The 27,667-nt window shown below is 43.8% G+C and overlaps 3 long non-coding RNA genes across 5 annotated transcripts in view; 1 reads left to right on the top strand and 2 right to left on the bottom strand.

Annotated features, from left to right (window-relative positions):
- Positions 1-9,012, bottom strand: part of LOC309535190 — a 31,634-nt gene extending 22,622 nt beyond the window's left edge. The window contains exons 1-2 of one of the 2 annotated variants that reach the window (XR_014221090.1): positions 8,505-9,012; positions 158-642 (exon numbers count right to left, since the gene is read on the bottom strand). This is a non-coding gene — a long non-coding RNA (uncharacterized lncRNA). Of the gene's footprint in view, positions 1-157; positions 643-1,025; positions 1,098-8,504 lie in introns of those variants that run through there. The other variant, XR_014221091.1, reaches the window with a different exon arrangement.
- On the top strand, positions 620-24,050 carry LOC309535197. Of its 2 annotated transcripts, none has more exons than XR_014221099.1 (4): positions 620-715; positions 800-2,076; positions 2,909-2,962; positions 23,960-24,050. It is a non-coding gene; the product is annotated as an uncharacterized lncRNA (long non-coding RNA). The 2 variants fall into 2 exon arrangements; XR_014221100.1 differs by lacking the exon at positions 23,960-24,050 and adding an exon at positions 3,097-3,287.
- Positions 23,940-27,627, bottom strand: LOC309535220. The gene is made up of 3 exons (XR_014221131.1): positions 27,527-27,627; positions 25,177-25,214; positions 23,940-24,031 (listed from the first exon to the last, which is right to left on the bottom strand). It is a non-coding gene; the product is annotated as an uncharacterized lncRNA (long non-coding RNA).
- Between the last annotated feature and the right edge of the window lie 40 nt (positions 27,628-27,667).

The raw sequence follows: 27,667 nt of genomic DNA, 5'->3' as shown, positions 1-27,667 counted from the left end.
TTGAAAATATCCACAGCTTTGGCTTGTCTGCCCAAATAGCCTGTTGAAAGAGCTTTTATTCTCTCCCTTGGGTCTGGGAAGGTCAAGTGGTTGCTGCTAAATAAGGATTACAATCCGTTTCTCACAATTTCCGTGGCCGCTAGCAAGGCAAGCTAACCTTGATGTCCTCAGCGCTAATTCTGCACGCGGCACTCTAGCACTGATGATGTTGCCATCTGTCTGGAAGAATATGGAAGAGTGCGCCTTCAGGAGAAGTCAAACCGTTGGAGTTACAGCGCCTGCTGTGGCTGCAGATACTGACACGTGTTTTGTCGCATCCAAGGCAGATGAAGGCATCCAGTTGTGCTGCTGCCGGTGCACCATGGCGTTTCTTCTTTCTGCGCTCCTCCCAGCGGTCATCCCTCGCCTGGTCACTGCTGTGAATACATGACCTGACAGCCGTCTCCATGCGATGGGATTATTCCCACCCCGGTGGGGTTGATGTTGCTAGCCTTCGTGTCATGCCAGTGCCTGAAGCCAGACGCCCGTGGGGATCCTGCCATCTTCTGTTCTGTGCACAGGACCGAGCCAGCGTAGACGGCGCCGAGACAGAAATGCGAACGTGCTTGGAATGTGCACACAGGCCTTGCCAAAAAGTTTTAGCTGAGAGAAATGGAACAAAAGCAGCCTTTAAATAGGATAAAAAAACGCACCAGCATCTCACTGCCCTATTTCTGTAACCCGTCTCTTTTTTTATATATAATATTTTATTAAGATTTTCCAAAAAGTTAACATCCACACAAAAAACAACAAAAATGAGAAAAAACATCTCTTTGTTCACATGCATGCTTTACTTCCTTTGCTTAGGCTGTGCCCATTTTACCTGAGACTTGGCGGGTTTTACTTCTGAGGTGGCATTATGAGGGCCACTTGCTCACATACAAAGAAAAGGATCCCGGGTGGGAGACCAGGGTTCATACCCCCCACTCAGCCCACCTTGAGTCAATCATGTCCCCCCCTCCCCACGCTTTCTCTGCCTAACCGACCTCACAGGGTCATTGTGAGGTACTAGGAAGAGGAATGCCCTTTTAAAAAAATGTGTGTCTCTTTTTTGGGGGAGTGTAATTGGGCTGTTATTTTTAGTTTGAGTTTGTGGTTTTTATGTTGATCCTTTTATGTGAACCGCCCTATGAGACCTCCGGGTATAAGGGCGGTATATACAGTAAATTCAATAAACAATAAATAAAGAACCACCTGCTGCGCCACTTCACGAGCTCCTTGGAGCTGCGGGGGCGAATATTTTTATTTTTAAAAAAAAAAATGTAAGAAAAAAAAATGAATAACTGCTTCTAGCCTTTTGGGGGAGATGCTGTCGAAACATTAAACTCCTGCTCCGCTATGCCCTGGCCGCGCGGGCGAAGCCGTGGCAGTTGCCTCAGGCCAGCCCTGCTGAGGCGGCCATGAGGCGGCTCTTCCTTCCCCCGTCAGCCTTGCAATGGCGGCGCAGGCAGGCGAGGAAGCGGACAGCCAGGGGCGAGTTTTGCGGGGACTCGTAAGGGTTTCCCTCCTCATGCCGATAGTCGGAGAAAGCGAGCGTAGCCGGACGCAGCGAGGCTTCCGCCCCATTTTGGCTCTGGGGAAGGCGGGCTTTTGGCGCTCTGAGGTAACTCGGCCTCCCTCGCCCCCCTGGCCGCGGCCTTTTCTCCCCTCAGATTCGGCCCGCCTCGCTAAGGCAACGCCTCCCTCCTGAGGGGAAGTCCGTAGTCGGCGCTGTGTAAGCTAAAGGAAAGGGTTGGCGCTGCTGGCCTTCACGGCAAGCTTTCGCCGCCTCAGCAAATATTTATCCGATTTTAAGACGCGGAACTGCTTTCTGTAAAAAAAAAAAAAAAAAAAGGAGGCGAGCAAAGCGGAGCAAAACGAAACAAAAATTCTCCTTGCGACTCCGCCGGGACTCGAACCCGGAACCTTTGAATCCCTTCAACCCTCTAGAAGTCCAATGCGCTATCCATTGCGCCACGGAGCCACCTGTTGGATTCTTTGTACATTCGCTATACAACCCACAGAAAGACTTCGTCCCGTCCTTCGCAGCAGGAAAGGGTGTGTTCCATTGGTCTTTTAAAACTGAATTATGCTGTGGCGCCACAAGGAAAAGTTGCTATTATTTTTTCGTTGCGAGTTTTAAACAGCTCATGGAACTAATTTCCATATTAAGTGTTGAAATCAATACTACTCATTATTGCAGGGCAAGGCTGCCAAGGACACCCTTAAAACAAATATTTATTGTGTACCAGAGCGCATGTAGCTATATTTTACTTTTATTTACTGCGTTACTAAAATTGACTAAATTCATTGTGCATTAAATAAAAAGAGGGCTATATCTACTCAATGTGGGAATTGAACCATGTAATGCTTTTAGTAAATAATTTTGCTGATCGGATCATTTCAAGCCTGTTGAATCTTACAATATTCCTTTTTCATTATGGTTGTGTCTTTAAATATCATTTGAAAATATTTAGCAATTGTTCGCCTGTATTTTCCAGTTTTTTTATAAAAAACATTGAACTTGGTGAGAGAGAATAATAAAGTAGTGCCTTTCACTGGACTAATTTATTGTGGCATAAGAATATGCAAGCTCTTTGATTACACAGAACTCTTCACCAATGGAAAGATTAATAATTCTTAATAATTTTTTTGCTAGAAGTCATTGGGTTTTAAAAATTAAATGCAGATTATTTTTAAACACTTCCTAAAACTGTCGGTCATTTAAAGAAGCAATTCAATCATTTCATGCTTCAACTCCATGTAAAATTATGCACTAATTTAGGAGTTATTTTTGTTTGTGTGTCAGATCCTTTCTTAAAAGGCCACCATTTTCCAAAGTGCACGGAAGAACTTTCACTCATCACCAGTAACTTTCCTCTCTTTACAGTGAGTCATTGGCAGTCCATTTTGCCCACACCTTTTGCCAAGAGACATCAATTCAGTAAGTCATAATTTTATCTACCTTTTCTGTGGGGGTGGGGTGGAATTGATTGATCCGTCACCCCTCCACTTCAGTAAGTTTTCTTGAAACAAACATATGAACCTGCTTGGGTTTTGAGATTATATTTCTACCAGGTTTCCATGCAGCCTTGAGAGATGCTTCACTGAAGATGAACATCCTTCATTTAGCCCAAGATACCTATACAGAACCTTACTTCCAGAATAAATTTTACAGGCACCCTCTGCATCAGTTACCAGCCCCTGAGGACTCTTTAAGTGTAACACTGCCAGTAAAGTTGGGGATTTTTATTTGATTACATTTAAAAAAACAATATAATAATAATAATAATAATAATAATAATAATAATAATAATAATAATAATAATTTATTATTTGTACCCCGCTCATCTGGTTGGGTTTCCCCAGCCACTCTGGGCGGCTTCCATAGAAACCAAAAATACACTAAAATATCACACATTAAAAACTTCCCTCAAAACAAAAAACATGAATGTGGATTCTTCCAGATTTTCATGCTAAAGCATACCCCTTATTTCTCACTCACCAGTAGATGGCACTGCTGGAAGTAAAATAAAAAGGCATGCACAATAAACATTATTTCCCAAAAATCATTTCTCCCCACCCCTTTGCAATGACTGTCATAGTCAGTACCAGCTATATGAATGACACAATTTATCTTCTGCACCCCTAGATAAAAGGAGAGAAGGAAGTTCTGGCAAGGGGCTAAAGATGAGCATGAAAGTGTTCCCATATTAAGTCAATTAAAGGGTCTCTGCTAACGATAGGCAATATCGTTGCAAAAAAAGCCTGAAACTTTGGAGAGCAGCTCCTACTCAGCCCCTAGCTTCACTGAAAACACGAGTCAATTTTATCCACTTTAATTATCATAGAGTCTCCCCAACGCGAGGGAAAAAGCAGTGGAAACAGCTCAAAAAACTTAAAATCACTATGGGGGGTAGGTTTGCCCTCAAAAGCTCAATAATTTGTTTTTGTTCCCCCCAAAAAAGGCTTAACATGTTTTGTGGATTTCTTTAAAAAATGCTCAACAATTTTGCATGTGTCAGGAATTTTACTTTTTGAAATATGGCAACCCTAGACAGATCAGGTATGGGGAATCTTGGTTCTTCCATATGTTGCTGAACTACAACTCCCATCATCCCTGGGCATTGGCCACAATTGCTGGAGCTGATGGGAGTTGTAGTTCAGCAGCGTCAGGAGAGCCGATGTTTCCCCACATTTGTGATAGAGCAAAGTGTATTCACGTGCTCAAGAGGAGAATAGCCTTGCTTTGGTTGGACAGCCATGCAGCTCTGTGCTTCCTATCTACTTTTTAAAGGGGATATGTCATAGACAGGAAACCTGTAGCCCTCGAAAGATCTTGGATTGCAACTCCCACCAACCTCAGCCAGCATGGCCAATGGTTAGAGGTGATAGGAGTTGTAGTATGTTCTTATTGAACTCCAAGTTTTTCTAGAATAGGGTTTGAAAATGTGTAGAGCAGGGATGGGGAACTTATGGCCTTTGCAGTTATTGTTGGACAAGTTCCCATCTTTCCTGACCATTGACCATACTGGCTGGGGCTGATGGGAAGTGGAGTCCAACACTATCTTGAGGGCCAGGGTTCTTCAGAAGTTCCTTGATCAAGGGGTTAATGGAGCAAGGTCATTAATCTCTGCTATCACCTTATCCTCACTTGTGCAGTGTGACACACACAGACATAAATAAACTTTAAAGTATTTGTGGATTGGGAGCAGAAAAGTAAACATTGCAAGACAATCTGCCTGTGTGCTTAGAAGAATAAAGACTCCTGGTTTTTTGTTTTACAAAGGCAAACAGAATTTTCATTTCTACTGTGAAGTGTGGGGCTTCCCACCTTTTCCCAGTCTGTCAGTCCCAGAGCCTGCCAGTCATTCCAAGCCCATTTCCATCCATGTGAGAAATATGTATCTCTTTTGGAGACACTAACAAGGCTCTTCACAGGGATTTTTAAGAGCTAGCTCTGGGAATTGCTGAGGGTGTGTGAGAATAGGCATCATATTATCTGTGACATATCACCTTAGAGGCAGTGGCTACATGGAAAAATCTAGCCCACAGGGATGGGTACCTTGGCTTTTAAAGATTTGCTAGTAAAATTGGCTAAAAAAAAACAACACAAAAACCAACAACAGCCTAGCAAGATGCCACAGAACAGAGATAGAATTTTATAATTAGTGAATAGGAGATTGTGTCATCTGTGTATAACAGTGTGTCAGTGAACATGTGAGCCCACTGTAATTTTGGCTAAATACTTTGGATGTTTACTATGTCTAGCCAGACATACTATATGTGGAAAGGAGAGGTCTGTGGAGTGGGGGAGACAGGAGAAGACAGGATCAAGCCTTTGCATGAAAATGAGTGGGTAGTAGCAACCTCTGCTTCTAATAAACTATTCGTGCCTGAGGTTATGACCCTACAATTTCTTACAGAAGTGAATAAGGCCCATGTAATAAAGTGGTGCTTATTTCCCAGTGAACATGCAGGATCAGTTTGCTTTAGTAGTTAATGCTGAATATCAGGTGGTAGAATATTATTCTAGGAGCTTGTATCCCTCTCTTCTGCCACAAAGGGGCAAACCCCCAGATGCTGCACAGAAGACCAGTTGTTTAAAAATTAACAGCAGTTGTCAGGGTGTGCGCGCCCTGGGACTATGGTGTATGTAGGAGGGAGGCTTGACTTTTCCCATGTACCCTAGACCAGGGGTCTGCAACCCGCGGCTCCGGAGCCGCATGTGGCTCTTTTACACCCTTGCCGCGGCTCCGGGGTGGATACTAGCGAGGGGAGCATTGTGCGCCCTGACACTCCCCACTGTGGCGGGCGCTGTACTGGCTGTGACATCGCATGGGGACGGTGCGTGCGTTAGTCACGCACCGTCCCGATGTCACCTTCCCGCCCGCCTGCCCGCTACATTGTAAGGGGCATGTACGCTGGTCACTGCATTGAAAGGGGGCATATACGCTGGTCACTGTTTTGAAGGGGAGTGAAGAACACACACACACAAAAAGGTAACTTGTTAATTTAACGTTCATTTCTATGAGGAGGAGTAATTCTGAGGGGTCAAACAAAGAAATAATTTTAAAAAGTGACAAAAAAGTTATGTTTATAATGACGGGTTTTGCGGATCCCAGGTTTTTTCCCCTTCGGAAACGGGTCCAAGTGGCTCTTTTTGTCTTAAAGGTTGCAGACCCCTGCCCTAGACGACCCAACTAAAATCTTTCCCCGAAGCTGTTATTTGCTCCTTTGTATGATCCCTGTAAAGGAAAACTAACTGATATCTTACTGGTAGCTATCAATTTCTTCTACCGGTCAAGAAGCAGATGCAGGGATTAGTTTTTAATCAGGGGGAATGGCATGAGGCAAGTGATTAAATCATTCCATGGTTGCAGTTGGACAGAACAGATAGCTTTTTAAAAAATTCTTGCAGGCCTAAATTAATTGTTTCTTCTATTTAATTTTGTTTGTTTATTTTTATTTTATTGATTTATACTTTTAATGTAGATTACACTACATTAGTAAAATACAAATCAAGAAAGAAAAAAATCCAACCTCAAAATCTGAAACAAGCTGATAAGCTAATTGAGACAGTAGCGGAATCCCAATGGAATCAAGATTCTTAAAAGGCCCACTTAAAGAATATTTTCACTGTCCACCACATTTGAGAATCCCCCTTCTTGGTCACTCACCTCAGATAGCAGTGGGATCTTTAGGAGACCTAAACTTAAATGAAAATAGCAGGCAGGCGCTACGGAGTGGGGGAATGGAGGCATCTGAGATATTTTGCTCCCAAACTTTCCAGGGGAAAAGGTGGGAAATTGTATATAGATAGATAGATAGATAGATAGATAGATAGATAGATAGTCAAAGCCAGCATCTTAAATTCAGATTGCGAGCACAATGAGAGCCAGTGAATTAGATTCTTCTTTTTTCAAAAAAAAAGTGAATGAAATTGTTTCCAGTAAATCCTACCATCCCCATGGGGTTTCCTCCTTCTCTTATTGTGGAAGATTTGCCCCAAACTATAAAACTGCACAAGCAAAATACATTTTAAAAAATCTACAACAGCAATCTGAAAAGTGAGTGACTATCTCATTCATATATATATATATATATATATATATATCCAGAAAACTGAAAATGTGTGCTGAACCTTTATGATTGCCTGACTGTGTGCTTTTGTGTACCTAATTTGCATGAATTCTTTTTTTAAAGGTATGTGCACAGTTGTCTTCATTCAGCTACCTAACTGGCATAATAAAATCAACAACTTAAAAGGTAGGGGCGAACAGCAACAGTAACACCGTCTGTGGTGTGAACAGGAAAGATTGCGGTTGCTCCTTATATAGAAATTCAAATACATATTGGTGTGGACTATTTCAATCTTATTCAATTGCGGAAAAAGTGGATTAACACCCAAATGATGCTCAAATGTGGTCAAACCCATAATGCATAGTGTGGGCCTCAGAATATTAGTCCACCTAGCCCAGATCTGGCCAGGGTGAATGTTCCCCAAGGTCACAGCAAGCATCCTGTTCCTTGAGATCCTTTTAAATTGCAGAAACTTTTAAATTGCATTGAAGCCTGGGACCTTTGGCATGCAACGCAAGTGGTCTCTGCTATTAAACTTCAGTACAGTTGTGGCTGGTGTCTATTGGGATGCAAGGCAGGAGCCCAACACTAGGGGGAGCAAGAGCCAATAAGAGGCAGAGCCCAACTAATTCTGGCCTTGTCTCAATCTTCCTTCTAGCCAAGTTTTCCCAAATGTTGCACTGAGACTAAGGAGGAGGTAGCTCAGTGCCAATGTCACCCTCTGGATGGGATGGAAGTAAGAAAGTAAGCAGGTGGGGGCTGGCTGAAGGCAGACTGAGGTTGGTACGGCAGTGCCCTATTCATCCTAATGAACTATCCTCCACTGCTTAAGGAGGTGTCAAAAAAGACCAGTGCCTGTTCCCCAAGTCTGGTGAAAGTCTGCTGTGCATTCTACACCCACACAAGGGCTGTACAGTCATCCTTGTTGTCTTTGTGGAAGAGGGATGTGGAATGTGGGATCTGGTAGGAACACACCTGATTCCTGCATTCCTCTAAATTGCCTTGTAGCTGAGCCTCATATCATAATTCAGTCTCTGGGTTCAGATCCTCCTTATAATGCCCTGCAAGCCTTTCTGCGAACTGTACCGTCTATCTGCTTTGTCACACCTTTCCCTATAACCTGCTGCTTTTGATCAATATTTTACATCTTGTTCCGGAAAGGTGGGCAGAAACAAAAGTGAAGATGACAAGATCACTGCTGAAGGGCGAGGGGGAGAGGAAGAGGAAGTAAAAAATAGTTTCTGGTCTCCTTTAAAACGCACCTGCATAAAATGTGCTAGACTAAAGTTCACCCTGCCGTTACATAAAAAAAATAAAACTCCGCACAAAAAGGTACGAGAACCAAGCTCCAAAAATAGCAGCAAAGGCTACTGCAGCTGAAAGCAAATTGGGAAAACTCTTACCTTTTTTTCTCCAATGCTTTCCTAATGCGGCGTTCTCCCTTCCCCTCCTTCATCCATGCACTCTGAACGGTTTGCACATACTAAACAAGGACTGTGGTGGAGACAGTGGTGCACTGCGGCGAGCAAAAGGAAGTCATTTGGATCAGCGATGTGAAAAAGGGAAGAAGGGAACAATCTGTGATCAAACAATCTGGGCGACTTTCTCCACTCGATTGCATCTTCGCAGGGCACAGCATAAATCTGACAGGGAATCCAGCCCAGTATTTATTTCAGGAGAGCAAATGGAGTTGGCAAGACAAGTCTACATTGTGTGTGTGTGTGTGTGTGTGTGTGTGTGTGTGTGTGTGTGTGTGTGTAAGGCATTGATTTGATACTTTATTGTGCATTTATTTGTTCATGGATCTATTTCTCTATATAAGTGCTTTCAATGTCAACGTCCGTGGGGCATTACAGCATAACATAAACAAAAAGAAAAACTGTCCCTCTCCTGATGAGCAGGCAATCTAAATTTAGACACGAGGGGAGATAGCAGAGGAAGGAGGGAGAGCCATACCATAGGAAATGAGCAGGTACTCTTCACAGACTGAGGCTGTGTACATGTTACCACTTACCCTGGCTCCACCGGGCTCCCACCACCCGTATCTGAAGCTGAGAAGGCATGACCTTAGCCACAGACCATCTGTGTCCTTCAGCATCTCGGGAAATGCTGCTTTGTGATGTGCTTTCCCTTAAAGCAGCTTCCACCCAGTTCAAAAACATAAACCATGGTTCAGCTGGGTTGTTTACCTGTTAGACGTCCATTGCACATGTGCAAATTACGCATGCGCAGATGACAGTTTCGCCAAATAGGGGTTGGCAGGGCTGCGAGCATGGGGAAATAGATCAGGTAATGGTACGCACAGCAGCCTAAAACACAACTTGAAACATGGCGGGGGAGATGGAAACGGCCTTGTTGCATTTCAAAGCCACTTATGTGTACATGCCCTAAGGAATTAATGGAGAAGGAGGCTTTGGGAAAGGGATTTTAGAGATGGCAAGGAGCATTGCATGTTGTTCTGAAAGGGAGTTCTTGTTGTTAGAGGCAGCAGCCAGAGACAATGGCTGAAATCTTTGGGGGGCTTGAAGAAAAAGCTACAACAGGAAATCAACCACCCAAAATGTTAGGGTTGGGCATTGCTGAAATTTTTAACCTGTGTTGACAGTTTGAATAGATAAAAGGCTGCCATTCTTTGCACACTTGCTTAATAATAAGCCCCACCAAATTCATGGAGCTTTCTTTGGAGTTTCCCCCTTGTAGGATTGTGCTGCAAAGGACAATGTTATTATTGTGGTAAATATGAAAAGGCGAGGGGCTAGGAAGACCTGCCTCAGGAATTCTGAGAAAGAAGCTTTCCCCTGCCAGCTTAAAAGGTGGCCAGAAAGCAAAGACATGGGCAGCAAGGGGGGACTCTAGAAAATAGCCACAAGTCAGGTTGTCACAAACTTGGAGGTAAATGGGAAAGTCTGTGTCCCGTGTTCTTTGTGCAATGTTCATAAATGTGAGGCTCATGAGGAGTTGCCCATGAAAAGCCATCCCTTAGGGTCCTCCCAGCCCTCAGGAGTGACCTGGGGGTAGACGGTTTGAGGGGTTGCAGTTGATGAGAGATTCCCCACGGGGGGTGGGGTGGAAGTGGGTTCTGCTCATACCCTGATGTGATTGCTCACCACCTCAATATCTAAGCAGTGCGAGATTCCAGGGTTTCCAGGCGCTAACTTATAGTTCTTGTTTCCTTCTGGAAAGACTGTGCTGCCTTTAGGGTATGTGATTTATTTGTGCATATATACAACATGAGCCTACTATGGAGGGGTTCACAGCATTAGCACCCCAAGAGGGTCTTGTTTCTCCCATAGCCATGGCCTTGGATTCAAACATTGTGCTCTGCCCCTCTGGTTTTCAGCCTGCAGCTTTACTTCTAGATCACCCACAACACTTTCAAAAGTCGGGCTTTTGTCCTTCTTGCTGTCTGTGAGCGGAGGCTGCACCCATTTGCCGTCTCACACAGAGCCCCCTCGCCTTTGCTTTCTTAATGGCTCATCACCTTGTCTTTCCTTAATGGCCCTTCACCCAAGCGATCGTTGTTGTTTAGTCATTTAGTCGTGTCCGACCCTTCGTGACCCCATGGACCAGAGCACGCCAGGCACTCCTGTCTTCCACTGCCTCCCGCAGTTCGGTCAAACCCAAACGATTACCTGAACACAATAAGCCAGCCTGCCTTGATTAGCTTTTAACACTTGCTGAGTCCAGGGATTAGGTGTCGGGCACCCAGTTTAACACCCCAAGCCTTGATTAGATTCCAACACTTTACTGGGTGCAGGAATTTATATTGGTTTGGCTCCCGCAAACTCATAACAACACTTAGCATTTAAATTGCACTTTTTATGTGAACTTGTCACCTAATGTATTCCTCTTTGCTGTCTTTGTTTGCCAACATATATTTCAATGCCTCCTTTGTGTGGCTCTCCCACTCTGTCCTTGTGCTTTCTTCCAGCCCGCCCACCTCACATGAAATGAATTCTAAGCTTTGCTCTTCCTGCCTCCACCTCCCTGAAAAACACCACTTGTATAAGACTCAGTGCCACAGCACGGTCTTTTTTGTTGGCGAGGGATTCTTAGTGACAGAGCTTTGCATGCAGAAGGTCCCTGGCTAAATCCCTGACAGCTCCAAGTAGGGCTAGGAATTTCCCTGGCTAAAAACCCTGGGGAGTAATTGCCACCTCCAGGGGCGTAGCGTGGGTTGCCAGTGCCCAGGGCAGGGCAAGTGTTGTGCCTCTCTGGTGGACTGGGCAGCGTTCAGTGCCTTTGCCAGCTAGTGTCTAATCAAGGGAGTCTGTCCTTGCAAACTAGCCCTGAAATGGGAGCAGAGATAAGGCAGAGAAACGTGAAGCTTGGAGCACCGCTGTGTTGCCCCGCCCTCCTGTCCTTGCAGCGAGGTGCTCTAGACCAGGCACATGGCTCTGGCAGTGCTTTCCTGCCTTCCTCTTCCTCCTTCCCTCTTGACTGGCCCACTGGTGGGGTGCACACAGATGTTCCTTCGCAGGCCAATAGGAGGAGGCACTTTTGCCCCAGCCCCGAATGGCCCTGTGCAATTAACCACTGCCTGGCAGAAATTCAGCGGATGTCACCATTTCTTGCCACATGCATATAGCAATGCGAATGGGTTCACATTTGAATTCTGTCTATCGTACAGCCTAGCACTTCTGTTTCCACTTTCCCTTGAACCCGCTCAGTCCCTGCTTTGTGTAACATCATCCATACATCCTAGGCAGCTTCAATTGCAATCATCCCTGTGATCGTAAAAGCCAGACATAGCCCCATAGGCTATTGATGCAAATACAACTTGGTATAAATAAAAATATTCAAGCCGCATTCAGTTCTGCTAGCAGGTTAAGTGTGATGAAATTGATTTCCCAGCTGACAACAACACAATGCCTCTCTTTGCAAAATGAGCATATGAAACACACACACAGCACCTGGAATTATCCAGCAGGGATTTCTGTTATTAGAACTGCCTAGTTGCTAATGTAAACAGGATGCTCAGGCTAGGCAGATGTCTGAGCCATGTGACTAAACCTAAGAAAACACAGTCATATCAATGAGATAAGAACTGTGTTGTTTTCTATAAATTAAAGTTTCAGTTGCTTGCATTCACTATTCTCAAAACAAAAGTTTGCAGATGGGTGCTTTACTACAAGTAGCAAGATAGCACCAGGAGCAGCAGCAATCATTTGAAACAATAACAGATCCAAGGCATTCATTGCTCAAAGTGCACTGAGCCTGTGATTGCTGGGAAAAAGAGGTGCCAGCCAGTTGCCCATTGCCAGGGCAGAGCGCTTGTTGCTTCCTCATTGTTGGATCCCACAGCAATGTTTGCATAATGCAGAGGTTTTCAACCTTTTTGGGTCCACAGCTCCCTTGACCAACTATATTCTTTCTGCGGCACTCCTGTGGGGCTCAGGAGTTATGTCACCCCTTGGCTGCAGGGGCCTGGGAAGCACCCTCCTGGCCAGCCTCAGAGGCACTATTCGCCTGGGGAGCTTGTAGCCAGGGCTGCAGCAACAAACAGCTTTGCAAGCCTTTGGGAGGCAGAGATATGAGGGGGCATCAGAGGAAGGGAGGGAAGGAAAGAGGGACAGAGGCAAGTGTTGCCCACGGCACCCCTGACCATCATCCAAGGCATCTTCGGGGGCCATGGCACACTGGTTGAAAACCTCTGGCATAATGGAATCACGTGGAAGAGGTGTGAAGTTCAAGGTGGTGTGGTGATGGTGTGGAATGTGCACACCATCGGTGCATCCCTTGTCAGTCTGTTCAGGCAGGATCATACAAATCATCCCAGAGATCTCTCTGCACTGATTCTACTGCCTGTTTCTACTTCCTCCAGTTAACACTACTACTATATTAGAATAATTGTGGTTTGGATGCTTGCCAATGTTTACGTTTCCAAATAATCTAGGTCCCAAGAAGGATTGCTTTTAAAATGAGCAACTTTTATGCAAGAATGTTTCCTCCAATTAAGAAGAAACGTCCTTTCTATGCTTAAACTGGCACACTTGATAAAAGACCAAGAAGGACAGGAGAGACTCTATAAATGCAGAAAATAGTATGAAAATTTAAAACTTTTTTTTAAAAAAGGAATGTATGTTGCGGTTAAAACATTCTCTTGATGGTAGTGCTGAATCATTAATACAATTTAGGATGCAATACTATTCCTATAGTCTCTAGTGCAGGCTTCCTCAAACTCGGCCCTCCAGGTGCTTTGAGACTACAATTCCCATCATTCCTGACCACTGGTCCTGCTAGCTAGGGATCATGGGAGTTGTAGGCCAAAAACATCTGGAGGGCCGAGTTTGAGGAATCCTGCTCTAGTGTAATACATGGACTCTGGTATTTGTAAGAAGTGCAGTTACAGTTAATTTCACTAGTTGGTGCTAGTGATAATAGAGCTGTATATGAAGAACCAAATAGTTGCTCAAATAGTGTGGTAGGAGAGCTGGGGGTGGGAATCACAACTATCAACCAATGCATCCCCTTTGGTTTCAGATAGTATAGGGGTAGACAAGTCTAAAAAGCCAGGGACACAAATTTTTACAGCCCTCTAGCAGCTATGGTGGCTCCCACTAAAAAAGGTCAAGGGACCCCTGACAGTTAAGTCCAGTCGCGAATGACTATGGGATTGTGGCACTCATCTCACTTTACTAGCCGAGGGAGCCAGCGTTTGTCCACAGACAGCTTCCACTACACACACCCAGAATCTGCTCCGGAGAATCTCTCAACCTTCCAAAGCTGATTTTGAGAGGGTGCAGGGGGACTGGAGGCAACAGGAGAGGGAGAGGAAGTTCTGTTGTTCACAAGAAGTCCCTTGTAGCAGCAGAACTGCAGTGTTGCATATGGACCTTAGTTTAGAATATACAGTGGTACCTTGGGTCACAGACGCTTCAGGTTACAGATGCTTCAGGTTACAGACTCTGCTAACCCAGAAATAGTACCTCGGGTTAAGAACTTTGCTTCAGGATGAGAACAGAAATCGCGTGGCGGTGGTGCAGCAGCAGGAGGCCCCCTTAGCTAAAGTGGTACCTCAGGTTAAGAACAGTTTCAGGTTAAGAATGGACCTCCAGAACGAAGTAAGCTCTTAACCTGAGGTACCACTGTAAATGTCCCTTTTACAGTCAGTTTTCAGATTAAGAAAAAACTACGTCTCTCACCTATTGGGGCATTCATTCCAATCTCCATTACACAACAATTGCGTTTGTGACTGATTACCCTTCAGCAGTATAAACCTCTCGGTTACTTTCTCCCTGATAGGATGACATATATCAGAATTTGCCTCAAACTCATCACTCTGAGGAAGCAACAATGTGGGGAAGCTCAAAAGCAGAACTTCAAAGGCTCTCTCTGCAGATGGCACCCAAACAAAGGCCTCTTTCTGTGAAGTGAATTGGCCACTTTCGTTCTTATGCTCTAAAAGCATGGCATAGTCCTACATTCTAACATTACACTGAAATAATGTCTCACATTGTTCCTTTGGACTTTTTAGAAAAAGAAATATTAGCAAGCAATGGATGTTGATTAAATAACCAAAAGTATTTTGCGAAGGGCAGAGTTCGTTGCAGAATATATCAGTGCCTAAAATTTGGTGAATGTCAGCAGTCCCAGACATTGTTGTGAATGTCCCAAATCTCAGAGACACATTGGTGATTCTAAATGGGAAGAATAGAGTCTTGCACTACCTGAAGATGAAACTTTGTTCTCCTGAGGGAACCGTCCCTCAAACTGCTAGGTAAAGTTACTCAATTTCATTCTAATTACTTAAAAAATAAAATAAAACACACTATCTAAAATTAATCTGCATACCATCTAATATAAAGCTTCTGTTTAATTTGTTTTCCGCCCAATGAGGTACCGGTGTGTTTCACCTAAGGATGGAAATGGACTGTGTAAGAGTTAGGTTTTGTATTTCCAGAGATGGGGGAACTGCCATTGTTAGTTTGTTTTTCTTCCCACAATTGCTGCTTCCAGATTATCAGCGATTCTAAATTTGCTTGGGGGTTGATTAGATGACTGTTGCATCAAGCAAATGTTATCCCACACTTTGCAATGCATTTTCCTATCAATGCCTGCAGCACAAAAAGTTTGTTGCTAAAAAGCAGCAAATCAGCTTTAATTGTGGGATCTTCATTTGCCAGTATAGTGACAGTCTGAAAGCATCTCCATGCTTCGTGCATTCTGAAACCTGTATAGTGTCTAACAAAACCTTATTTGAAGGTCCCCTATCTCCTCCAGCACTCCGTCATAAGATGAATGCAGGCAGATATGGTTACACTACTGGCGAATTTTTCTGTCTCTCCGCCCCCTGCTTTGTTTACATTTAGCCTGATGAAGAATTAAGGAGAACATGTACAGTACAATAATTTGTGACATTTTGGTTGTGCTAATAAAGGTATAGTGCTAATATGAATGTGGATCTTAGCCTCAAGGTGATTGTCACTATTCACTGGAGTATGTCCAACAGATGAGAAAAATGTGAATTTCAAAACATTAACCAATTTTGACTTGGAATGTCAAGATGAATGATTGAAGGACTTTTCAGTATATGTCTTTCAACAAGAGGATATTTCAGTTTCAAGGGTATAGGAACAGGAATGTGAGTGGCAGGAATTACTTGCATTATCTGCTGTTGACATTCATTGTTGTAACATATTAATTAACCATATTATGAAAGCATGCCTGCAAATATAGACTACTTCATCAGGTCATCCATCTATTTTTGAGGAGGTTTTAGCTATCTAGGATTCTCCAGTGGTTATAAAATGTCTTCTGAGAAGACATGCATAGGAGAGAGGTTGCATGTGTTCCTTGACTTTCTGGTTTGTTAAAAGTTACAGATGAATCTGTAAACCAAGAGGAGACATTTGGTCATGCAGACAGTTCTTTAATTTTTTTTTATAGACCTTCCCACTGAAGTGGGACAAGCTTTTCTCTCTTAAATCTCCCATTGAAGTGAGGTTTCTTGCACCAGGGTCTGTGTCTAGAAGAATGTTCTGCAATGTAGATGTAGCCTGAAAGGAGTTTAGGAATATGCTCCTCCCCTGTTTCCCTCTCTGAACCCCCATCTCTGCCTTATTTTGGCTGCTGCAGAGGCAGAATGGTTCTGTCAGCATAACAGCAGAGTTCTGCCGACACATCTGTCACGCCAGCATCTAATCTGGCGTTGAACCAGAAAGCACAGCAGGGCTTCTGGCATTTGGTAATAAGTTACATTGGGACTTAGAGTCATAGAATTGTTGGAAGGGACCCTGTTGATCATCTAGTCCAGCCCCCTGCAATGCAGGAATATGCAGCTGTCCCATATGGGGATTGAACCTGCAACCTTGGCATGATTAGCACTATTCTCTAACCAACTGAGCTATCCAGAAGACCTTATTTCCAAGTATACAATAAGATAAGGACACATAGCTGCCAGCCTATGCACATTTACTTGGGAATAAATTCCAATGAATTCAGTGGGACTTATTTCTAAGCAAACATGTATAGCAGGGATAAGGAATCTGGGTCTCTACAGATATTGTGGGAGTCCAGCCCATGAGCATTGGCTGTGTAGCTAGGGCTGATGCGAGTTGTAGTTCAGCAATATCTGGAGGGCTACAGGTTCCCCATCACCGGCATATAGGATCAGGCTCTTATTGGCACTTACTCATTTCTGCATTATATATTATATGAATTTTTATGCATTTAGGTTTCTCCCTCCACTCCTGGCAGGAATTATTAGTTCAACATGACCCAACTGATACATAATCAAGGCTGTATTAGATGTACTACAGCATAGCAGAAAGACAGCAATGGTGTTTTAAATTATGCATTGAAGTATTTCTTAAGATGTAAATAAATCTCTAAATTTGCTTGGAATGGGGAATATTTTTCAGAATTCAGCCCTCACAGTATGATTCGCAAGTTGTTGACATCTGAGTAGGTCTGATCTTTTGTTGGTTGGGAAGGACTTTTCAAGGTATGTCTTTCAACAAGAGGAGATTTCAGTTACAAGGATATATCAGTGGGAAATGATAGCCGATTGAGCAGGAAGAACGGTTGTGTGTTCTTTTCTATTAATACTTAATGCAATAGTCTCTGGGTTATAAAATATTATGAATGGGCTAATTATTGTTTGGTGCATATCAGGAGGATTTTTTGCTGAGCTACATTGTCTGTGAGAGATTTAAAATGCGAGAGATTTAAAATGCTGCTTTAAGGAGTGTCAGCTAAGACATTTATTCTGCATTTGAAAATAAAATAGGCTATTTCACGCCTGTTAAAATAGCAAGTCCTAACTTGGTGCTTTATTATCTTATGTACATTGTGCTCTTTGGGAGGTTGTCTAGAGTATAGCAACAATTTTAATATGCTGTACCTTGTTCCTGCAAACACAAAACTGTTGTGTTTTAGCATTTAAATACAACTTTTAATCATAAAAAAATCATGAAATGATTTACTGTGATTGAAGGAGTGAGTGGGAAACTTAAAAAAAGAAATGTATGGATTAGGTAAAGGTAAAGGGACCCCCTGACCGTTAAGTCCAGTCATGGACAACTCTGGGGTTGCAGCGCTCATCTCACTTTACTGGCCGAGGGAGCCGGTGTTTGTCCGCAGACAGCTTCCTGGTCATGTGGCCAGCATGACTAAGCTGCTTCTGGCCAACCAGAGCAGCACACGGAAACGCTGTTTACCTTCCCACCGGAGCAGTACCTATTTATCTACTTGCACTTTGACATGCTTTCGAACTGCTAGGTGGGCAGGGAGCTCACCCCGTCATGGGGATTCAAACCACTGACCTTCTGATCAGCAAACCCTAGAAATGTATGGATTAGTTGACTTCATTTACTTACATTTAGATGTATATATTTAAACTTTCTCACAATAGAGTTGCAATGAAAAGAGTACGGAATAGGAAAACTGTACATACTAAAGTACATAATTTGAGATGGTTGGAAGATGATAGGAAGTGTTAATATGGACACTGGCATTATGAAGTGGTGCAATGTCTTTTCCCTCACTATTTTGACAGCATTATGGCTTAGATAAGTACCTCACATGATTCTGCTAACTAGAATCCCTTCTTGCCTTCGGCAACAGAAAGGAAGAAAACGTTGATGCAACATATAAATTATTGCATTCATGAATTACTTCCTTGTCATCTGGATTACTGTGTAGGCAAAATTGAGATAGGGTTAGTAAATATGTATTACTAAAGGAAACAAATCACAGGAACAGGAATGTGCATGTAAGTTATTTCTTGCTAGTGTTGCATGATAAATGTTAGACCCAAAGAGCAGCTGAAACTGCTCTCCAAAGTCTTAAGCAAAGTTCTTTCCCGTCATCTACTGAATTCGGTGCAACTCTTGCACACAACTTGTTTTCTTCCATGGAGTTAGGACCGTTCCTCAGTGAAGAGGGATTATTATTATTATTATTATTATTATTATTATTATTATTATTACCAGTGGAAAGATTTTAATATTGAATCTGTGAGCTTGTATAATCTCTCTTAAAGGTATTGCTCTGTCCTTGCACACATCATTGTTCTCTGAAAAATTAGTCCTTCACCACAACACTAACCTTACGGGAACAGAGGGTGGCGCTTGGGGGGGAATTGTCATCGTGCCACTCCTTGGTGTGTGGAGTACCTCAGGGCGCGATACTCTCCCCGATGCTTTTCAACATCTTTATGCGCCCCCTCGCCCAGCTTGTCCGGAGTTTTGGGCTGGGTTGTCATCAGTATGCCGATGACACCCAACTCTATCTGTTGATGGATGGCCATCCTGACTCGGCCCCAGACACACTGACCAGATGCTTGGAAGCTGTGGCTAGATGGTTACGTGGGAGCCGGTTGAAGCTAAATCCTTCGAAGACAGAGGTCCTGTGGCTGGGACGGGGCGATATGGGATTGGGGGGGGCAACTCCCATCTCTTGTGGGGGCGCAATTAGTTCCAGCACCGTCCGTTAAGAGTTTGGGTGTAATCTTCAACACCTCCCTTTCCATGGAGGCGCAGATTGCAGCTATAACAAAGGCGGCATTTTTCCATCTCCGCCAAGCTAAGCAGTTGGCTCCTTACCTCTCTCGCCCTGACCTAGCCACTGTGATCCACGCGACGGTCACCTCCAGACTGGATTATTGTAACTCGCTCTACGTGGGGCTGCCCTTGAGACTGACCCAGAAACTCCAGCAGGTGCAGAATGCTGCAGCGAGACTCCTTACAGGGTCCTCGCTGCGAGATCACATTCACCCGGTGCTATACCAGCTGCACTGGCTCCCGGTGGAGTACAGGATCAGGTTTAAGGTGCTGGTTTTAACCTTTAAAGCCCTATATGGCCTAGGACCCTCGTACCTACGGGACCGCCTCTCCTGGTATGCCCCACAGAGAAACTTACAGTCTTCAAATGAAAACATCTTGAAGGTCCCAGGCCACAGAGAAGTTAGGCTGGCCTCAACTAGAGCCAGGGCTTTTTCGGCTGTGGCTCCGATCTGGTGGAACACTCTGTCACAAGAGACCAGGGCCCTGCGGGACTTGACATCTTTCCGCAGGGCCTGCAAGACAGAGCTGTTCCACCAGGCCTTTGGCCAGGGCACAGCCTGACTCCCTCCCTCGGCAATCTTTGCGGAGCTCTGGCCCAATGGTTGCCAGTGGCTTGATTTGAATTAATTTTATAATGAACGATTTTAGAGTGTTGTTTGTGCTGTACTTTTGTACTGTGTTATTGTTGTTAGCCGCCCTGAGCCCGGCTTCGGCTGGGGAGGGCGGGATATAAATAAAATTTATTATTAAATTTATTATTACTCCTCAAAGCACAGAGAATGGCAATGAATGCTAGTTACCACAAGAGGGAGCTGAAGTGCAGTATAGGCTTGGAGGAAGTAGGTTTATTAAGTGTATTCCCAGCAGAAACCTCACCTTTTGTCCTAGGGCTAGGATTGGCAAATATGGTCAGTGCTGGAGTACAGTTTAGGAAGAGAAGCTGCTTCTAAATTGCATGGCTGTGTTACATTCAGATAACATTTCATTTGCATTTCATTTTCTTGAAGCTGGTAGATCATCTGGTGGCTATTTTGCACATTAATATACAGTAAATCATATGTAAACAGACCTACACCTTCTGTGGTAAGCGGTTCATGGGAAGTACAGAAGTGGCTGAGTCAGAGTTAGTCAGCCACCCCATGCCACGCTCACTTTCCTGGGAAAAAGACCAAACAATTGTTTAGGTCAGCTGTGGGGAACTTGGAAAGGTAGGGTTTAAAATGTGTGTGGGGAAAACAATAGTAAGCTTTTTATATATATATAAAATTATCATTAGTTTCCAAGCTATTTTTATTACTAGAAGACTAATCTCGGCATTGGCAAACCACCAGCTTTCAAAAACACCTTATTGTTCATAACAAGATTTTGCCGATTGCACTTCAGCCGCGTTACTCAGTTTCTATTAAGCTAGGAAAATCCTCATCAGCTCCAATCATCTGGTGAGGGAAAGTCTGAACAAAGAAGTATCTAAAATGGTCAAGGGCATGAAGTGATCTTGTCCTATACATCCATCTTCTTTGCACCATATTTTAGTTATTTTTTAAAAATGAAAATGTTTGGATCACTTTTCTGTAGAAAATGTGCAGCGTGGTGTACTGTGAAACAGCAGAGAATATGAAAACTCTCATCCCACACATTATTTACTAAAGTTTGTTATTATTATTTGTTTCATTTCTATACGGCTTTGTTTTTAAGGAAAAAAATAGTTGGATTTTTTGCTTTTGTTCTTGCATTAGTAAAGGTATAGGGACCCCTGACCATTAGGTCCAGTCGTGGCCGACTCTGGGGTTGCGGCGCTCATCTCGCTTTATTGGCCGAGGGAGCCGGCGTGCAGCTTCCGGGTCATGTGGCCAGCATGACTAAGCCGCTTCTGGCGAACCAGAGCAGCACACGGAAACGCCGTTTACCATCCCGCTAGAGCGGTACCTATTTATCTACTTGCACTTTGCATTGTGAACACAGAATTATAGACACCAGAAGAGGTCGGAATGTAAACAATGTATGATTTGACCCTCTATAAGAAGTCCTTAAAAAGAAGTTGTGAGCAGACAAGATAACTATGTTGCTGGGTGTCCAATATAAATACTGCAAATGAATAAATTTTTAAAGGAAATAAAATTGTACAGCAACTTGTACAACACCCTAACCATCTGCTTTTGCTGAAGGCTGGTTGCTCTTTATGCTGAAATAGTGATCAGATTAGTGCTGCTTTCCTAAATATGTCTAATCTCATTTGATTCAAGCAACCAGGAGTGAAAGACCAATCTAGCAAATGTACATTTCCTGGACAAAGCTTATTTAGCAATTTATCATGATAGCTTCACCATTTAATTAGCTAAGAGGAGTGAGTGGGAACAGTGAAGAATGGGTCTGAACTGGGTGACAGAATCAGAAGTTCTTAAGTTTTGATCTGAAAAGCACCCACTATGTTTCTATCTGCAATACTGTCTATCTGCACAAACAGTAGGGATAGTTTGTGTCCAGGGCTGATGTAAGACAGTTTGGCACCTGAGGCGAACCACAAAATGCCCCCTGCCAGGGAAGAAGGAGTGAGTGAAGATCTACATCAGGAACAAGGGTGGGAGGAGATGAGCAGTGTCTTCTATTATCCGAGAGATGGTTTTAGAGGTACCATTGGGAGGGCAGCTGCTGAGGCAGTGGCAGATCTAAAGATATGCATTCCTTGGTAGATCTGCATTTCTTGGGTGCCAGATCTGCTGCTCCTGTGGATCCTGCCACCTGAGGTGGTCACCTTGCCTTGCCTCATGGGTGGGCCGGCCCTGTTTATGCATAACCGTGCATGTCAACCATGTAAGAACAAGGGAATTTAGGGCCATTGCAAACATTATACACAGACAACTGTGGGCCACCAAGTACGACACATGTATTTGCAAACACATGTTGTCACACTACCACTTAACAACTTTGTTGTTGTTGTTTAGTCGTTTAGTCGTGTCCGACTCTTCGTGACCCCATGGACCAGAGCACGCCAGGCACTTCTGTCCTCCACTGCCTCCCGCAGTTTAGTCAGACTCATGTTTGTAGCTTCGAGAACACCATCCAACCATCTCGTCCTCTGTCGTCCCCTTCTCCTTGTGCCCTCCATCTTTCCCAGCATCAGGGTCTTTTCCAGGGAGTCTTCTCTTCTCATGAGGTGGCCAAAGTATTGGAGCCTCAGCTTCATAATCTGTCCTTCCAGTGAGCGCTCAGGGCTGATTTCCTTCAGAATGGATAGGTTTGATCTTCTTGCAGTCCATGGGACTCTCAAGAGTCTCCTCCAGCACCATAATTCAAAAGCATCAATTCTTCGGCCATCAGCCTTCTTTATGGTCCAGCTCTTACTTCCATACATCACTACTGGGAAAACCATGGCTTTAGCTAGACGGACCTTTGTTGTTAACAACTTTAGGTGTATCTTTAAGATGCTTTCCCAGTATGTGCCTAAGAAATCTACAATGCAATCTGATACATGCTTCCTCAGAAGCAAGCCCCATTGAGTTCAATGGGACTCACTGCCAGGGATAGAAAAGCTGTGGTATTCCAGATGTTATACGACTACAGCTCCTATAACCCCTGACCATTTTACATTCTGGCTGGGTCTGATGGGAGTCGGAGTCCAACAACATCTGGTGAGCCACTGCTTCCCCATCCTGACTGTGCACTATTGCAACCTTCATGCTCGAACTATATGTACTTCTTACAGTGTTGCTTCATCAAGAGATGGGCATTTCTTTTGTTCGGTCTTTCTCCTTGCTATGAAGTTACAAGAGCCACTGTGTACTTTCCTATGTATTTAGGAAAATTCCAGGAAGCATGAGATCATGGATAGCTTCTGAGATCTTTTCATAGTTCAGAGGAAACTAGCACTAGCAAGAACACTCCATGGAAAACCTTCTACCAGCTTGTAAAATGCAAGCCATTTGAAACAAAGCAGTTACCGTATTTTTTGCACCATAACACTCACTTTTTTCCTCCTAAAAAGCAAGGGGAAATGTCTGTGAGTGTTATGGAGGGAATGCCTACGGGTGGCATGTCTACGGATTTTCCTCCTCTAAAAGCTACGTGCGTGTTATGGTCGGGTGCGTGTTATAGAGCGAAAAATACGGTAGTTTGTCAAGATGACACCTTGCTTAGATTCAAGAGACAAGGTTAGACCCTAGGCTCCTGGAATTTTGCATGGACCTTTCATACTGTATGGTGGTATTCAGGTTCCCTGACATATTTATCTTTTGGGGGGATTTGATCTTTACTGAACATGGTGAGGTAGAGTTATATTGTACCATAACAGTAATTTGTAACTTTACAGATACAGTGGTACCTCAGGTTAAGAACTTTATTCATTCTGGAGGTCCATTCTTAACCTGAAACTGTTCTTCACCTGAGATACCACTTTAGCTAATGGGGCCTTCCACTGCCACCATGCGATTTCTGTTCTCATCCTGAAGCAAAGTTCTTAACTCGAGGTACTGTTTCTGGGATAGCGGAGTCTGTAACCTGAAGCGTCTGTAACCCGAGGTACCACTGTACTCAAAGCAATGTAGCAGTGGAGACTTCCAGACATCTGCTTTGCTGACTCAGTGTGGGGATCCTTGAAGGTTTTGCTTTTATTATGGCATCTTCAAGGATAATACAAATGCAAAATTCTAAGACCTTATGCATAGAGAGGTGGTATCACCACCCCAGTTGTTTCCTTAACAATAGCAATTGATCTTAGGATAATAAAGGTTTTACAGCCTGCCTCCTAATTTGGAAATATTTTAGTCAGTATTTTATGAGGACCTATCCTTGGTACAATCTTCTTATGTTTTGGAAACTTCATTTCTTTCTGCTTTTTCACTCTTCCTGGGCAGCTAAGTCCAGTTTCTGCTCAGTTGTTTCATCTCTAAGGAGGGAGAAAATGGAGCCTTTTCTGGTTCGAGCCTCTGAAGGTGGCATGGCAATAGAAAACACTTCATTGCTATCGTGATGTAATAAAAACATTTTTGCTAGTTCTTTCTGCATTTTGTATATTACAAAACAACATGCTTTTTCCTTCATTGCTTTGGAAGCTGAATGTGCAAAGGATATGAGCTCAGATTTGACTCTAAGGCAACAAAGGATAGCACAGTCTTGGCAATTATACCAGAAGGCAATTATACCAGAAGGCAATTATACCAGTAGGTCTTATGCATGGCATTTGTATGTTCTGGCCTATAAGTGGGTTGCATCCTCTCGTGGAAGGCTTGGAGGACATTTCCTCAAGATGACAGAATCTTATATCACAGAATAGAAACAGGAAGGCATACCTTCGCCAGTAAGTTAGTGGCTTTTCAACGCTGTGCTCCTGGGGCTCCTCAAGAGCATATTGCGGTTCCTCTAGGAGCAGATACATAACAGCAGACAACTCTTCCAGAAAGACAACTTGCACACCACTTCTGATCATCCACAAAAGAGTGGAACCACAAGGGAGTGTTGGTTGTTCTTGGGTAGACTCCCATGAAGGGGTGTAACAAAGCTCTGATGCCCCCTGCAAACTGAGTGGACCCTTTAATTAATTAAATTAATTAATTAATTTTTATAATGAATGATTTTAGAATGTTGTTTATGCTGTACTTTTGTACTGTTTTATTGTTGTTAGCCGCCCTGAGCCCGGCTTCGGCTGGGGAGGGCGGGATATAAATAAAATTTATTATTATTATTATTATTATTATTATTATTATTATTATTATTATTTAGGACTTTCTACAGAATTCTGTGTGCTGTGTGGGTGGTTCCACGGCAAGGTGCATGGGGGTTGTATGTCTCAGGAGAAATAACCTAGTTCAGTGGTAGAGCGGATGCTTGCTTGTATGCAGAAGTTGCCAGTTTCAATCCCTGCTGTCTCCAGTTAGAGGCAGCAGGTAACGTTGAATATTTTTCTCTGCTCGCGATTCTGGGAGAGCCAGTAACAAAGAAGACCCTTTGGGAGAAGTGGTCTCAGCAGGTAGAAGTCTGTTTCCTCTGTTCCTCAGCAGACAAACTGGTGTGGCATGTGGCAAGGGAGTGATTTTGTTGCGCATGTAATGTAACTTGAATGTCCTGTACCTACCTTGCTTTCCTGCCTTCTGGCTACCGCACTTGGTTCATCTGAAATGAGGAGACAATTGTTTGCAGTGCTTTAGTCATCTATAATCCTTTCCAAAGCTCCCTAAAGGCAAAGGGAGGTTTTCCTCTTAAGCTTCAGTAGCCTTTGAAATACATTCCTGGGTGTTAAAATAATTTATTCTAAGGGAACTTTAGACTGCAGATGTTGCTGAATGGTTTTGTGGTGTGCGAAGAACGGATGAGGGAGGGATGCAACCATTTGTGACTGGTATGGGAGGAGGAGAAGAAGAAGAAGAGGAGGAGGAGGAGGAGTTTGGATTTGATATCCCGCTTTATCACTACCCAGTGGCGTAGCGTGGGGGGTGCAGGGGGGGCCCGGCCGCACCGGGCGCAACATCTGGGGGTTAGGGTTAGGGGGCACAAATCCATGGGTTAGGGGGCGCAAATCCATGGGTTAGGGGGCGCAAATTACTTGCCTTGCCCCGGGTGCTGACAACCCACGCTACGCCACTGTCACTACCCGAAGGAGTCTCAAAGCGGCTAACATTCTCCTTTCCCTTCCTCCCCCACAACAAACACTCTGTGAGGTGAGTGGGGCTGAGAGACTTCAGAGAAGTGTGCCTAGCCCAAGGTCACCCAGCAGCTGCATGTGGACACCAGATTACGAGTCTACCGCTCTTAACCACTACACCACACTGGCTGGGAGACCCCCAAAGGTTACCCAAGAAATCTTCTAAGCTCTTTGACCTTTGTCCTGATCTTTTCTTCAGATACTGATTTTAAAAATGTAAGGGCTTAGGTTGTCCTCTTTCTTGAGAACAGACGGAGGGCAAAAATATGAATCATTACACCAGCTTTCAGGATCCTTCACAAAGGTAGTTGCTGAGCTAAAAACCATCAGTTAGCACAGGGACGTGTCCAGGCAAAGTTCTTGCCAAACCAATTCCTGCACTCTTCCTAACCCTGAACCTTTCATGCTCAAAATCTCTGGCTTGCAAGACATCCTGAAAGGCCACTCAGACCCACCCTCAAACCCAGAGCAATAGTTTGAATCCAAACCAGAATTGCAAATTCACTTCAAACAGCAGCTTGGATGTAAACTGTAGCATGTGGAAACTATAGTTTGCCCAATCTGGATGTAACAGCAAACTATGGTTAGCACAAACTAGGGAGTGAGAGGGAGAATTGGAGCAGGGAAGAGAAAGAGGTTGGAAGGAAGAAGCAGGCAAGTCCAAAGCAGATTCATAACAGCAGGTTGAAATCCCCCTCCACCACGTATAATATAACCTATGGCATTTATTCCATAAGTGGGGCTGAATCACACAATATTTCCATATTTTTTGTGGGGGGCATAATTTGAGTCTTGAAGTGTGATGAAAGAATGCACCCAATTAGGCAGAGGGAGGTGGCCACTTCAGGCAGATTTTTGGTATTATGAAAAGGTAGCTAATAAGAATATTTATTCATTTCAAAAAATTCACACTACTTGATTGTTAAAAGAAAACCTCAAAGTGGTTTACAAAAAGGATAACAACAACAACTGCCAGTAAGGAGGAAAGGTCCTTGTGGCCATATCTGCCTCAGATGTCAAAACAACTTGACTAGTCTTGGGTGCTGTGCATATTTTCAACTAAATTTTCCTCAGAGTAGATCCATTAAAATGAATGGACCCAACTTAGGCTTTGTACACAATCCCATTTACATACTACTGATGTCTTAAGTACACATGATGTTAGCCAGAATTCATCTGTATCCTGTAGCTTCTTGAGTAACACTCCTGCTAGATGCACTTTCCCTCAAACCAGCTTCAGTCCATCTGATTAGAAAACAGAAGCTGCAGTATTCAGCGCAGGGATGAAATAATGTGTATCAGGCGAAGACAGCCCTGCACCCTGGTTTGCATAGGAACATAAGAAAGCAACTTGAAATGCAGTTGAGGGAAATGACCTCACCGTATTTCAAGCCACTAACATGTACATCGTTTTCTGTCACATAACTCTCTGTTCCAGTTCAGAGAAAGTTACACAGTGAACCCAAAGAGGCAACATATCTGCAGCATCTTCTTCTCTCAACGCCTAACCTTTCTCCTATTTTTGCTTGCCCCAAGGCTCCCCAGCCAGGCTCCTGACTGTGAGTATTACCTCATCCCTAGTAAGTGTGTGAGTAGTCTGCTTAGGTAGGATAACTCCTTCTCTACAAATTCCAATTTCCCTTTCTCAAGGGTAGTTTTCCATTAGGGCGAGGAAGCCCTAGCTGTGCAAAACTGGTTAGGAAACAGAGCTTTTGAACCTCTATTTTGCTTGATTATTTGTCCTTACACCCCCTTTTCAAAGGAAAATCCCAGGCCTGTTCACCTTGGCACACACAGCAAGGCTGTTGTTTTAAAGTTAACAATCCCAGTTCCAATTCGGCAGCACAACTGATTTCCAAGACAGGAAAATGGCTCGGGTTTTGGGGTGGGGGGGCTTTCACCAATATCTGCCACTTGAAGCAGT

This window comes from Podarcis vaucheri, assembly GCF_965113315.1.
Source record: "Podarcis vaucheri genome assembly, chromosome: 6".
Taxonomy (NCBI): Eukaryota; Metazoa; Chordata; class Lepidosauria; order Squamata; family Lacertidae; genus Podarcis; species Podarcis vaucheri.
This window is presented reverse-complemented; position numbering and strand designations above follow the sequence as displayed.